The following is a 15,834-nucleotide window of genomic DNA, read 5'->3' as shown; positions in this document are numbered from 1 at the left end:
AAGTGAAGGTGTTATAATAAATACTGAAACAATTGTCGAGCATCTTGGAATAGATTCCAATAAACCGCGAATCATAAATGAGCAGAAACATCGTGCGAATTCATAGCACAGACTCCTAGCGAGTTTTGGAGAAGATTACTAATTATTCCGAACATAGATTCATTAATAATGTCTTTGGAGCAGCATTTTTCTGAGAAGAACTTTCCCGCATTCTCATTACTTACGTTGCATCCTCACGTAATGCTTGATATGATGTATGAGAATTTTAAACAAAAAAAAAAACTAAAAGTTTTTGTAGTTACTACAATTAGAATGATTTCTTCGGTGAAGGTGAACTTTGGTACAACTAGTGGAAAGGAAACATTGTGCCAAATGCCGAAGTGAAGGAGATAGAATTAGTTGCGCTAGTTAAAGAAACCCAATTGTTCTACCCATCCATAAAACGGGCGCTACTTATATCACTTGCACAGCCCTGAACAACGTGCACTAATCGAAAGTTTTGATAACACGTAATAATATATATGCCTGAACTGTAAATATAAGAAATGTTAAATTATCTGATCGAATAAAATATTACACATAAATATAAATTAAAGTACTTAGTTTTCTTCTCTATGTTACAGTAAACAAAGTCATTAAATACAGCTCATTTGGGATATTAATATGTATGTATAAACGCCATAATAATAAATTAAAACTATAGTAAAAAATACTGGCTAATGACTAATGTCATAACTGGTTTATATTATACATACATACAATTGTTTGGATCACTAATAAATAACAACAAGAATGACACGAAAATGAGTAGACCTACCAATACTAATAACAAATATAGGCGTATAGTACAGAAATGAACTGTTCAATTCATTTCCGATTGCATACAATTTACGTTTAGTGCAATACAGTATAGTTTACATTTGCGATTTACATACAGTTTTAATAAGAAAACAATTTTTTTTTGCATTTTGTTGTAATTCGTTGTTCGAGTATAGGACTACTGTCAAATTTCTGTTTCATTTTGTAAGACCGTATTCGTTTTTTTTTTATTTTTATTATAGCTTAATTGAATAATGTCTCTTCGTAAAAACGGCGCTACTATACATAGCCTCGAAAGAAATGTTACTTTCCGGGTAATTAAAATATGCGATGAAGAAGCTAAAAACAACAAGCTTCCTTTACCGCTAAAAAAGGCTTCCGAAAGAGCAAATAATTATTTAGGTGTTTCACAACAAACAATTTATAAAATACGAGCTGAATCTTATAATAGTGAGCAGCTTTTTACACCAGGGAAACATAGAAAACTTTCTGATTCTCGCAATGTGACCGAGGACGATTTTGATACGTGCGTAATTAGTAATACTATTTCGGACTATTACCTACGAGAACGAAGAAAAAATACATTTTCCATGTGGAAAGAAAGTTTAAGAAAGGTACTGCATGAAATGAGATTTAAGTGGATAAGATGCAATAAAATGAGAAAGGTATTTATTGAAAGGTTCTTATTAAAGATTTGTAAATTGGAGGGTTGAATACCTTCAAAAAATTAAAAAAATTCGGAGTGAAGGCTGAACAATATTTTATATGGATGAAAGTTGGCTAAATCGTAACTTGACGTTCCATTTATGCTGGCAGAGCGTTGACGTTCCGGATATCTTAATTGATAATAGGGGAGAAAATCGTTTGGTTATTATTATCGTTAGGTCAGTCAATGGGCTTTTACAGAATTCGGCCCTGCTATTTAAAACAGGAACAACATCGGGTGACTATCACGGTCAGATGAACCGTAACAAATTTTGAAAAGTGGGTTCGTGAGAAGCCAATAACGAACTTATTAGTCAAATTCAGTTGTGGTATTGGACAATGCGCCATACCACAAATACAAGTAGATAAGGCACCTACCAAGAGTTCGCTGAAGCAAAAGATGACCTCGTGGTTAGAAAAGAAAAATGTTGTGTGTAATTCGAAAATGAGAAAAGTTGATTTGTTTAAATTAATTGAAAAACACAAACCCGAAAAACAGTTCAAAATTGACAAATTACTGCGGGAGCATGGATACGAAGTTCTGCGGCTTCCTCCTTATATGTGTGATCTCAACTCCATTGAATTGAATTAGTATGGGCTAACGTGAAACGACTGGTAAAAGATCACAATGTCACTGCTGATTTAAATCTAACTGAATTACAAGGTAACTAATAATGCAATGAGTGTGACAGAGGATGAATGGGAAGGCTACATAAAACACACGATTAAAGTGGAGGAAGAATAATGGGAAAAAGATGGCGTCTTAGAAGAAGACTGTGAAGAAGATTCTGTGAAAATCCATCATGTGAAGAATCAGATTCAAATCTAGCATCATCCTTGGCTGATTAAACGTTTTTCTTGTTCCTTATAACGCTAAAATTCAGTTTGTTTATAATTACGTTTATAATTTTATGCGTGTAATACTGCAAAAGTGTTATTAAGCTAAATTCTGTAAACTAATCAATTATTTAACTTATTATATAATGTTCTTTTAACAGAAATTTGTTTTGTGTACTGTGAATATTTAGGGTTACTGATTCTGCAAAGGAAGCAACTGACTAAATTTGTTAAAGTTATTGATTTCAAGTCATTATTTATATTTAAATTATTTTATTTCAACTAACTATGTCATTAAATTTTATTTAGTAATTTCAATTTTTAACTAGTTAAACGCGTAAAATATATTTCATGTGTTACAATAATTATATAAATACAAAAACATTTTTTAAACGAAGAAATTAAAATGAAGAAAAGAAAAAAAAATACATTTAAAAAATGGTTAATATACAGTACTTAATAAATAACAGCAGTCGGTTTTCAATTATTACTATTAGATAATGTTTTTAATTACGATAGTAGCTCGCCACTACTGCATTCTTTAGACCTCTATTCTCGTTGTGAACGAACTACCACATGTCGAACGTACAATAATGAACTATACGCAAATTGAAAAAAAAAACACGCGCTATAAATCATCTCATAAATCTTAACTCATTTGATGTCAACTGAATCTAATTTATCAGTGAATAATAATAAACGAACAAATCGTTACAAAATATTATTATCATGATGCTAATAGTAATTAAAAAAATTAACTTAATAAAAAACCAACGGCTTACCTTAATTCCGAAATTAATCGCACTATAATATTACACTATTTCCAAATTGGTTCCATACATAATTTTTACTACTCACTAAATTAACACATTACCTAACACGCAACATTTAATTTCTTTCAAGTTACACTATTTCTTCAACTCCACTCAGTGTGTCCTCTTCGCCAACACCATTGTCCATGGAACTGTCGGAACTGAAATCAGTTTCTTGCAATATTACAACAAAACGCTCGGAAATTTCGTGTAACATCGGTTCAGGTTTTAAATAATTTGTCTCACAATTTTCCACAGTTTTGCAAAATACCTTCCAGAAGTTTACGTTTATTTCTCTAAATTTTTCTTTCTCCACTACTATTGTCTTTTAAATTGAATGTTACATTTTTGGGGGCAATATAATTTTTAAAACATGCCCAGACATTCTCGATATCATTTAAGTCGGGATGATAAGGTGGTAATCTGATAACAGTATGACCTTTTTCAGCAAAGAAAAAGTTTATTTTGTATGTTTTAAATCGGGATTTATGTACTTTTATCAGCGTATACAATTCATATTTGAACATTTCACGTGAAAATAGCATCTTGTTTTTAATGAGCCAGTCGCTCATGTCTTGTTTTTTGAATTCGAATTAGGGTCTGGATTTATTTGAACACTGTGGTACGGTGCATTGTCCATGACTATTGCAAGTCTCATTGACAGATTCGGAGTAACAATTGAGACACAACCCATTTTTGAAACTTATTAAAATTCATATCTTTATGGTAACTGCCCGCTTCTTGACTCTACTAAAATATTAGAAGAGCATTTTCAATAAAACCGTCTTCTCCCGCATTAACTATTATTGCTCGACATCCTTTAGAAATGAGAGCTTTCAGCCCTTCTGAAGGACCATCGGTTCATGCTTGACTCTTCGTGGAGAAGAATATATATGGGTTTAATCTATGTGTATTTCTCTGTACCGCGTTATTGAGCGTAGGTAAGGCAATCTTTTATCTAGTATATCAACAATCTCGATCAAATATTTCTGTTGTTTTCAACTTTTTTCGACCGGGGCCTAAATTGTTCATGACTACACGAAGAGCCCAAATGACTCCTTCAAACGTTATTTTATAAAATACTAGCTCTACCCGCCACGTTTCTCTGTGGCACATTGTTGTTGCATGGATGAGAAATGAGGAACAAAACAAAGCATACGTTTCATAGAAGTTTAATTTTGCAATACTTGTGGATATACAATATTATTTGTTTTTCCACTGTCTGCGTAGATATAAAGGCTATATCTGGTTTGCCGACTCGGGAACACGCAACATACAGTTGCCCATGTGAAAAGCAATCCGCATCTAAATCTAAACCACACAATTCTAAAGATTGACCTTGAGCTTTATTGATTGTGATTGCAAATGCCAATCGAATTGGGAATTGCAATCTTTTAAATTAAAATGGTGTATCGGTCGGGATTATGGGTATTCGAGGAATGAGGACATCTTCACCTTTGAAAGGCTCCGTTAAAATCGTTGCTTCCACTACGTTATTCATCAATTTCTTAACTGCAAGTCGCGTGCCGTTGCAGAGTTTTGGCTGATTAATAATCTGCAACAGAATAATTGTCATTTTTTGATCGAACCGTTGCTAGAATCAATCTAATGAGGAATGTTTTCCCAGTTCCTCCTGGCGCATCCAAGAAGAAGGTCCCCCCAACTCCGTCATTTATCATTTGCATTATGCGATCATAAATGCCTTTCTGTTCACGCGTTAATTTGGGAATGTTTGATTGGACATATGACTGAAGATCACCAATGTTGTAACTCTGTTCACGGCGTAAATCCACATCAAATGAAGCAATCGCAGCTCGGGTGGGTGCTGGCATTCCCAATTGACTAAGAACTTTATTTGCAATAGCTAAGCACTTGATAAATATCTTTAATATTTATCAATGCTTCGTTGTAAATGCCTTCTGTAAATTCCATGGTCATATTGGTATTTTCTAGGCGTACTCTATGCAAAATATCCTCAGCCATATGCGATCGATATCTTTCCCATAACTCTGTGGGAGATGAAGAGAAGCAAGTGGTCAATATAATTGCGAATAATGCGCGAATTTGGTTTGGATGTGCAGTGTTGCACGCGTCATTAATACATATATCCCACTGTTGGTCGTTTTCTAATAAATTCAGAGCTTGGTGAAAGGCGCAGCTCAATCACGATACGATCACACAAAAATACCTCGATTAAAGTGAATATTTAATTCAGATTGTATAATAATCTGAATCAGATGCAAGTGGATACGTTTTTTTTTTTTTTTTGTTAATAAACAATGTAATTGGGAACAGGTATTGTTTCACATGTGATTGCGGTTGTCGATAGCTAGTATGGCGAGTGTTCCCCTCGCTTCCGGCAGATGGCGCGGTCACTAGTACACAGCTGACCGTTAAAAAAACTGTTTTCTCGCGGTCGAGGGTAGGTGACTGATGCGAAAAATAGATAAAAACAATCTTTGATGCGGGTTATATATCGTGCTAAAATTTGAGCTCAATCGGTGCAGAACATTTTGAGTTTTTGAAGCGTACACAAACGAACTTAACATTTTTATATATAAAGATTTGTGGGCTGCGAAAAATAGTCCTTAATTCATGCGAAAAAACACATTATTTTAAATGCTTACAAAAGCAGAGTAATGCTTACAAATTACAGAATAATCAAACAGCGTTATATTTCAGATGTTAATAAACTGCTAACGTAAGTAGAAGTTGTGCTGCTTCAGTATACAACGTGATTCGCGAGTATGAATCTACTAATGAATTACGGTCTCCAAAGAAAACAAAACCCCGCAGGTCAATTGAGAAAAAGGTGAGATTTTGATAAAAACGCGATTCGTAAAAAAATTACACGAATTTGAATTATTTAGAAATAGTTCAGCGGTGTATTATGTCCTTTGGAAGAGAATTCGGTTATTGTCTTCGACAACGCTTCTTATCATTAAACGAAAAGAATTCCAGCCGTGTTATAGAAAAACAATGATATCAAAATGTGGCTTAGTTCAAAAGGAATAATTTTTGAAGAGGTTTAAGTTAATGTTCAATCATTGCAAAGGGTTTCGCGTATTAAAAGTAATTATAATCCGTATAAAATTGGTTTGACACACAACGCCATATTGGTAAGTCGTGTTTTTATTCGGCTCCTAACGAATATGTTTGCCGGCCTCCGTGGCGCGAGTGGTAACGTCTCGGACTTTAATCCGGTGGTTCCTAGTTGTAATCCCGGTCAGGCATGGCATTTTCATACGCTATAAATCATTCATATCATCATCTGAAGCAATGCATAACGGTGGTTTCGGAGGTTAGAAAACAAAAAAAAAAAAAAAACGAATACTTAGTTGTGTGGTTTCAGTGTTACTATTTGTGAATTTTGTTCTTTGCTTTTACATAGCAAAGAACGCTAAATGACCAAATAACGATTGTTTGGTCATATATATGTAAAAATATAACCTAACAAAGGATTTTTTGGTCCTTATGTAGGGATATTATTTTCTGTGTATTTGGTTATTTCGACTTTTTTTGCTTGCATAGTCTTAAGTCAATCTGGGCTGTAAGAAAGTTGGGTGTTTTAATTTATTTACTGTAAGTCATCCTTCTTGGTGGCTTTTCTTTTTGTTTTGGTGTTTTTTTTTTTTAATATAATACAGATGTTTTAGCTGTTAAATATAATTCAAAGAAATTTGTTACTTAATCAGTTGTGATTTTGTTTACATTGGCAACGGCCATACGGGCTCTTTGTGATTGGTAGTTGTGTTTGACAGCGGCCGTCTTGTATTGATCTGATTGGTTTTCCTTTGTTTACATTTCCATCTGATTTATTAGTCTCTTATTTATTAAAAAACTGTACAAATTAAAAATAAATATATAGATTTATTAAAAATAGATGAAAACAATCTTTGATGCGGGTTATATATCGTGCTAAAATTTGAGGTCAATCGGTGAAGAACATTTTAAGTTTTTGAAGCCGTACACAAACGAACTTAACATTTTTATATATATAGATTTATTTCTTTTACTAGTGGCAAAAGTTTCGTCAGAGAGGGGCCGTAAGTGAAACTCATTCCTTCATGAGGAAACTTCAAAGTTTTCTCCATTCCGTAACTGAAACTTATTCACCGAATAACAGCTTTGTTGAAATCGTCCAGATCTGTTTTTAACTTCTTCCTTGGCCGATTTTACGAGTACTGAATTCACTTCTGCTAATTTCGTGTTGTTCTTGTTGCTTTAAAATGCGCTGAAGGAATTTGACGGATATATCGGTGGCTTTAAGAACAGAAGTCTGAATTTGTTTTAAATATTTTGCTTGTCCTTCTTCGGTTTCTTTCTTCATAAAATTATAAATATCGAGAATACCTGCTCGAGTCTGACTTTTGATAATCCAATTTCCCGCAATTTTACCGGTATTTGCTGACATTATGAGTTTATGTTTACACTACAACAAATTAAATTTACGAACAATTCAAATAAAGTTAACTAAAAAAATAACTTTTATTTAACAACATTAACACTGCTACTAAACTTATTAACAAATAAAAGCTGCGAACAAAGGTCGGTTATGTAAGTAGTATTAAATCTGTTATTGGTTATAAAAAACGTACACATTGTTTTCAGAAAAGTATGTAAACACGATTTTTACGCTCGCTGATATTAACTGACAAGTTGCTTACCCCCACGACAAACTATTGCGGCGATGTTACTTCGCGTCCAATTTCTATCCGCCACCATTGAAAAATAAGCTGTAATCTACTTGAATTCACGTAATACAACTTTAAATTGCCATCAAGCAATTCTAAGATAGAAAATTATTTATCAGATTTTCTTTAAATACAGCATAACTGCTGCTAGTAACAAATGTGACGGTTGCAGCGTTAAGGTATACTAGTAGAAAACGTTTGAAGTGTGTGATAAAGTGAACAAAATTTAATTTAGTTAATAGCTGCAACTGCATAATTCGTAAAACATTCACTACAACTATATTATTCTATCTACCCGGATCTCAAATCGGTGTACCCGTAGATCAACGTACAATTTGATTAGTCGCCATCTGAAATTATGTGTATACGGGTTGTACTCGTATGAATGACTGTATAATATTAAAGTTTTGGCCTACACATGATGCTTTTGCTAAACATTTTCAGCTCTTCATGAAAGTAAGCTGCAATTTTTTTTATCCAGTTTCATTTTTGAAGTACTGTAGTAAATTACCTCCATCACAGGATAAAGAATCATCAGTTTCTCCCGTAACTTAACATAAGCATCATTTGAGAAATACTGTGCTAACAAACAACCCGGCAGCAGAAAGCCTCCATTCTAAAAAATATTAAATGCAAGTACTAGAAAAATTAAAGAATTACTAAATATTACAAACAGAATTACTTTACATTAAAAAAAAAATTATTACTCACCTAATGGTCTTTCTATGGGCTCTCCAATTTTAAGCATCCTAGCAGAAATCTTTTTGCAACACTGAATAAACACATATACTCTCAAATATGCTCTCAAAAAAACTTACTGCTTCAGATACGTCCTAATCTTATATTGGCATTAAAAAAGTAAATAAACAAAATTTGTCGGATGGTTTTATAGCAACTAATAAAAAGTAAATTTTCAAAGTAAACAGTAAACTGGCAATAACCGGCACATTCATTCGCAACACATCAAACCATCCGTACAATCTGTCTGTTTTTCAAGTACTGTGTAGTACTCAAACTTCATAACGTACCCATGTTGCTTGAAGTTTATATAGAACTCAACATAAATAACATACAACTTAACATAATGGCATATATAGGCCATATATCAATGGCATGGTATTCATTAGTTATTCATTAACGTGAATATAACAATAAATATTAAAAGACAAACGCTCTGCCACTACTTTTCTTTAGTCGGTTTCGCATACGTTTTTGTGCGGAAACGTTTTGTATTTACTGTTCGTATGAATGCAGTCGTCACCATTAGTGGTGGGATAAACGATTCTTTTTTAGGAATCAATTCTCAGAAAGGATTCCTAAAAAAAATCGTTCGTCCGATTCAACGATTCTTTTCCTTGCCACCCCCCCCCCCCCCACTACTAGTACTGAAACTCTAATGCTCATCGCTTTCTCTTCTTCATCCATGTTTAGCGGTTCTTCTCTCTTCATTCTCCTGTTCGACTCAATTGATGCATACCTACTAATTGTCTTCGATACTACTCTTTTCAACTCTTATTCGACTTCTTAAGAAAGATTGCTATAAATCTAATAGAATCATAACTGAGAAGGTTTCTTATCGCCTATCCAATTCATTGTTGAGAATCGTAAAAGAATCTGTTTCTCCCGCAAACCGATTCTCGATTCTTTCGTTCAGTATAAAGATTCAAATCGAAGGAACGACTCGTTGAGGATTCTTCCCATCACTAGTCACCATTATAAACATCATCTTTCTATTTCTCAAATATATTTGTTTATTTACTTATATTTGAACCTACATATCCACACACAAATTCAGATCCGCGCGGTTGCATTCCGTTCTCTTTATTCTATACTATATACTTTCTTTATGCCCCAAAATTATTTAGAAATATATTTATTAATGCTCCGTAACATACATTGTTGTTATATATATATGTTTTATTTTTATCCCTGTAGTACGTTATCAATTTTATAATACTTTTAGGCTATTTATAATACTTACAAGTAGAACATGTAATCATTAATTTCTAAAATAGTACACCAAGCCAGTAGCTTCTGAAAATAATGCATTCCTTTTTTGGTATTTGCTATAAGTGTTTTTGGTTACATTTAAATATATACATATACTGTATATTAAAAATGTTCAATTTTTATAACAAATTCATAAATGGATCAAATTTTCTCCAAAACACTGCAAATGTCTTAGTCTCTATAAAACAATTAATATTAAATACTCAACCTTAACGTTGTTTTTCTTAATGAAAAATTCTTGGTAAAACCAGACAACAGCCGATTTTTTTCTAATGAAATGAATGCATGTATTGTAAGTATAACAGAAATATATTATATGATTAGTAAAATAAGGTAATTGTGTCCATACTTGTTTTTGTAAGATATTATTTGTATTAATGCCCACATGAATAACGTATAATTATCAACAACAACAAAATCATTAATAAAACGGTAATAAAAATTAAAGAAAGAGTAAAATAAAAAAAACGTAAATAACAGAATAAAATGAAATGAATATCTTTTGAATGCTTCAACCTTCATTATAATAACATTTAAAATAAAGATTTTTCAAACAATGTTTTGTGTTTCACCCATAATAATTGACTAATATGCTTTGACCCCGAAAAATTGTTGACATTTTTATTTCGGTTTTGCAAAATAAAAAATAAAATGGAGAACAGAAGCGGAGTATTACATATTAAACTGACTGGCTACACCATTTTATGAAGTAGTCAGTTATAAAAAGGTAAACGGTACACTTTTTTACCGTTTTTTGAAGCGGGTTCAAAGTGTTTGGCAATGATACAGCACAACTAATGAGGTAGAACAAATAACAGATTCTTTATCTGTTACTTTAATTCATTTGTTATTCTCATTTAAAAGAAGAAAGTAGCGGTTTTAAACTTTTTTAAACTATCAACTGCTATTCGTTAGTGCCCATAACGTGTTCCGCTCACTCTCTATATATGAAGAAATTATGTTTTAAAAAACATTAATAATCTAATAATAATTAATAACAATTATTATTAATAAAAACATTATTAATAATGCTTTGAAAAACATTTCTTATATGTTATTTCTTTTTACGTGTAACATAAGTATTACAAGTCGCAAGTGCTTCCCATCTTTATATAATTTTTCTATGCCATTTGTTTGTTCATGATTCATATATTTTTATATGCAAAAAAATGAACGTTTTAGCTTACTTTTAACAAAAGATATGAACAGATAATTGTTTAAGATGGAATGTCTTCAATCCCTCTCCTAGCCTTTCTACTTTTTCACTTATTTTCAATATTTTTTACTTACATTAATAACATTCATTTATCTGTCGTTTTAACATTAATATATATATATATATATATATATATATATATATATATATATATATATATATATATATATATATATATATATACGTATACTTCATGACTCGTGTGAAATCGAAATTTCAATGGGAGTATATGCGTGGATGTAAATTCATTCATTATATGACTTAGATTTAGTTTAGTTTTAGTTTTTAGACTAAAACTAAACTAAACTAAGTTAGTTTTTATTATTGCACAATCAAAAAACCAGCCAGGCTGCTAACTTCATGATCCCTCAAAAACTTCGTAGTTAAGTTTTTGAGGGATATATGAGTTATATATGTAGGCTACTTGATCTACCCGGGAAGTTTTTCATCCAGTATTTAACTTATCGTTTTATTTTTCAACCACTCCTACATTTTATCAATAAAATAAATAAATAAAATCATCTGCAACCTGCAAAAAAAATTGGTAACTTTGATCCTTGACATTAAAAATAAATTTCATAACGTAATTAAGCGTTGTATAGATTCAGACAAATGTTAGAAATTGGAAAAAAAATGTCTATTATTAAATTCATAAACTATTATTGTTTACAACTCAGTAATTTAAATAATATTTAATGAAATATTGATTGTATATAAAAGCATAGTAAAATAAAGCAAGAGAGTATAAATTTAGGCAGAACATAGTGATTAAAAAACCTATAAGTTTGAAATGTAGCTTATAAACTTCTACTTTGCTCCCGATTAGGAATAGAAATGTGTTTAAGTTGCAAACCGCTACTGGAAACTTTAGATCATCATTATTTTCTCAAACTGAATACCGAATAAGAGGTTCATTAACCTTGCCGAAGCGTTCGTCAGTCTGCCACAATTACGATCTACTCAAAAAGTTTAAAATTTATAAATTTTATCGTAAATAGAATATTCGTGTGAAACGAAGGCGTTAATCAAATTGCTGAAATGTAACATAAAAGACCTGTGAATAAATTTTAAAATATTTTAACGACTCTGTGTAAGCCAAATCCTCCATTATTGAATTAATGTTGCTCAGATTTATACAAACATTAAAAAACAAGAGTGTTGGCTGAAAGTTAAAAATATTTATTAAATACGTTAAAAACAAAACATTGAAAAGTTTTTTCCGTAACGTAAATGTTGATTTTGTATTTTTATTAAGGCAAGTTTGCATATTGTTTTTTTTTAATCAAATATTGCTTATTTTTAAACAGATCTACTTATTTTCTCTTATTAATGATGAAAAAAAAAATATTATGTATAATTATTTAATAGCGTAATAACAGATAGGTTAACTTAGTTAAAATAATAATAAATATAAATGAAATATAAAACTAAAATTTAGATAATATTACTACAATATAAGATAATATATATAATATAAGATAATATTGCTACGGCTGATTCAAGAGTAATTCCTTCTAATTATTTCCTTTTTATTCACGAAAGGTTAAATGAAAGAGACATTTCTGATTCATATATTAAAACTAAAAGCTGGTTTAAACAATTAATTTTTTTAAATGTAAACGTTTTTTTTAATATTCAACTACAACCTAGTTGAAGATTTCTAATCAAACATTTCTGTTATATTTATATACTTATATATATATACGTATATTTTATATACAGTTTAATTTATATTTCTATAAATTTATATATATATATATATATATATATATAATTTTTTACACTGTTAACAGTTCTATTTTCATTATCTAATTATTTATATTGCTGTCCATTCCTTAGCTAAAATACATCGCCTCTCATTACATCTCTTTTTTGAATGTGTTTTTCTAAAATCCAAAACACACTCATCAAACTATTTACATTGCATTCTGAAATAAAGTTTCGTCAGTTGTAAGATCGTCAAACGGTGTTCAAAATGTTTTCAGTAAGGTAATTGCGCAATGAGTGGGTTTATGTAATTTATTTATTATTGTTTTCCTAGTATAGTGGCCGACAGAAACATACTAAAAAATATATTTTTCAGTTTCTATACGTAAACCAAAAAGTAAATAATCATGATGAATTCTATAACGTATATAAATGTTGTAGCCTTTCTTTTGAGCTAATAAATTATTCAACTGGAAAAACACATTATAAAATCACTGTATTTTTATTAAGGGTAGGTTTTCAAATGTCCTCATTTTATTATTGCAGTTTAGTCACCGCAATAAAATTTCGTACCAGCCAAAAAAAAATGTACAGAAAAGGTTAACCGCTTGTAAAATCACTATAGCGGTCTATTCTAAAAATACTCTAATTATAAAAAAGTTCTTTAGTAATCGTACTGTAATAATTTTTTTACGGTAGTAAACAGTTATAATAGAAATAAAAAATATTCTCACCTTATAAATTTGAACGTATGATTAAAAAGATGAAGTTAACAAAACAAGAATAATTTAAATATTTACTATTAAGGTTAACTATAGTTTGCCAACGTATGAAGTAAATACTGTCGCTTCTCTCAGTAATAAAAATGTTAATAACAGCTTTCTATGACCTAGACGTATTTAAAAGATGTTATCTCAAATTATTTTACTGCATTAAGATAAATTTAATTCGTTTGAATCATATCTAATTAATTTATTTAGTGTAATATCATGTTTTTTTTTTGCATATATACGCGCGCGAAGAGAATTGCGCGCGCATATCTAGCCAACCCAAACTGGACTGGCCTGCCACATAAAAAAAAGCTCGTGTGTACTTATGTACGCACGTAAGAAGTTATACTTCTTTGGCGTCAATAAAAAAATAATTTTTTTACGCATTCAAACAAATTTGAACCGAATCAAACGATCGATAGACGACATTAAATACCACGAATAAAAGTTTGAATAAATAACACTTAAAATAAATTAAATAACATTTATTTTATACAGTTTAAAAAGTATTGAAGCATTCGTTGTCATATAAAGCAAAGTTTATCGAATATATTTCGATTATTTTAGTTATATTAATTCTTCGGATGATGATTGAGTAGGCACGAGGGTTATCAGCGGCTTATGATATGAAAAATATGATACAAATAGTTTTATTATAATAGTGTATTTTATCAAAAATTTTGTTTTTGGTAAAACAAAATTATTTATTCAAAATCAAGAATTTATCTGATGTGTACTATTTTCTATGTCATTAAAAATATAATTTTATTCATAAAAAATAATACTTGCATAACGTCAAATCTCGATATACAATTTTCACAAAAAAAAAAATATACGCTGCAATATAAATTAACTTTTATGAATATGAACAACAATATTCACAGTTTAAAATATCCACCTTCAGAAATCCGTCAATATAAATATATATTTATTACGACTCAATATCTGTTATGTTTACACGTGCTAATCGCTTAATTGCATTGAACGACTGACAGTCAGACACTACAGATTTATGCGTGCAAACTGATCACTAGGGCCTGCGCAAATCTTCATGGTATGTTACATCGGCGCGCACAACTGCGTAACTTGCTGAAAATACACTCTGATCAGTTTCTACTAACGCGCCAAAAGAAGTATAACTTCAAAAATATGTTAATATTTTTTATGTGTATTTTAAAATATTTTTTATTTAATACGTATATGCTCCCACTCTAGGAACTGCCACCTTCCAGAAGAATTAGATTTTATTGGTGTCAACCGCTCTATTCTACTTCCCTACTTATATTTTTATTATAACTCCCGTCGCTCTTATATATGTACTTAATTATTAAACCTCCAGAAACCTGAATTATTGATGTTAAGACATTTTTTTACTCGTACAAATCAAAATAAGTTTTAAAAAATTCTCACAGTTCTCCGCAAGAAGACCGAATTTTCGTTAGTTTGTTTCCTTTTGAAAAAAATATCAATTCATTCTAATCTAAAAAGCCGAACAATATTACCAATAATAGATACCGCAGATAAAGAAACGTCAAATTTCCAAGATGTATATCATAATGCTTCTAACGTGTCCCGCTGATTTTTTTGATTTTAAATTGAGCTTAACTCAAGAATGACCCGACCAATCGTCATCGAATTTTCACTATAACAACTTCAAATGCACTACAACAGCACACTTAAATTTCAATGAAATTAATTTGAGATTTTCAAGCCACAAAATTTTAAACATAGGTCTATAAATAAATATATAAGGAAACAATTTAAGTGAATGGTATTTTTTTACTCCTTGTACCTCAAAAGGAGAATTCATTTTCACCGCCATCCACCACTCCAACCATGCGACAGAAAGTAATATTGTGCTTTCTTCGAAAAATCGGTATTAATAATTTATGATGCTAAAATTCTCATTTTCTACGATGTTTATTTTTTCAAAATCAAATTTAGTTTTCTCTTCTTTTTACCGACATTTCGAAGAAAACTACGGTATTATTTCGGTAGTGTTGTTTGAGCGGAGGGGGGATGAAAATGAATCTTCTTTACGTTTTAAGTAGCACGAAAATAACATTTACTTATGTTGTGGTTTCCTCTTTTTAGATTTATTTTTAAGTTTATGTAAAACATTTTGTGTCTCAAAAAACTCTAAAACTACTTGATCAAGTTCATTGAAATTTAGTTATGCTGTATCTTAATCTCTTGTTATGCTTAAACAGTGTATCTGAAGTTGTGCATATGAATATTTGATGAAGATTGGTTGAGTTTTTCTT

At 30.6% G+C, this 15,834-nt stretch overlaps 1 protein-coding gene across 1 annotated transcript in view; it reads right to left on the bottom strand.

Moving 5' to 3' along the window:
- LOC142331037 (thiosulfate sulfurtransferase/rhodanese-like domain-containing protein 3) overlaps positions 1-13,659 on the bottom strand; it is a 29,825-nt gene extending 16,166 nt beyond the window's left edge. Inside the window, exon 1 of the mRNA XM_075376664.1 lies at positions 13,535-13,659. The gene's annotated coding sequence lies outside the window, so the exon portion shown is untranslated. The remainder of the gene's footprint in view (positions 1-13,534) is intronic.
- Between the last annotated feature and the right edge of the window lie 2,175 nt (positions 13,660-15,834).

Source organism: Lycorma delicatula, chromosome 1, assembly GCF_047948215.1.
Source record: "Lycorma delicatula isolate Av1 chromosome 1, ASM4794821v1, whole genome shotgun sequence".
Lineage (NCBI taxonomy): Eukaryota > Metazoa > Arthropoda > Insecta > Hemiptera > Fulgoridae > Lycorma > Lycorma delicatula.
Note: the sequence above shows the minus strand (reverse complement) of the source record. Positions and strands in the feature narration are given on the sequence as shown.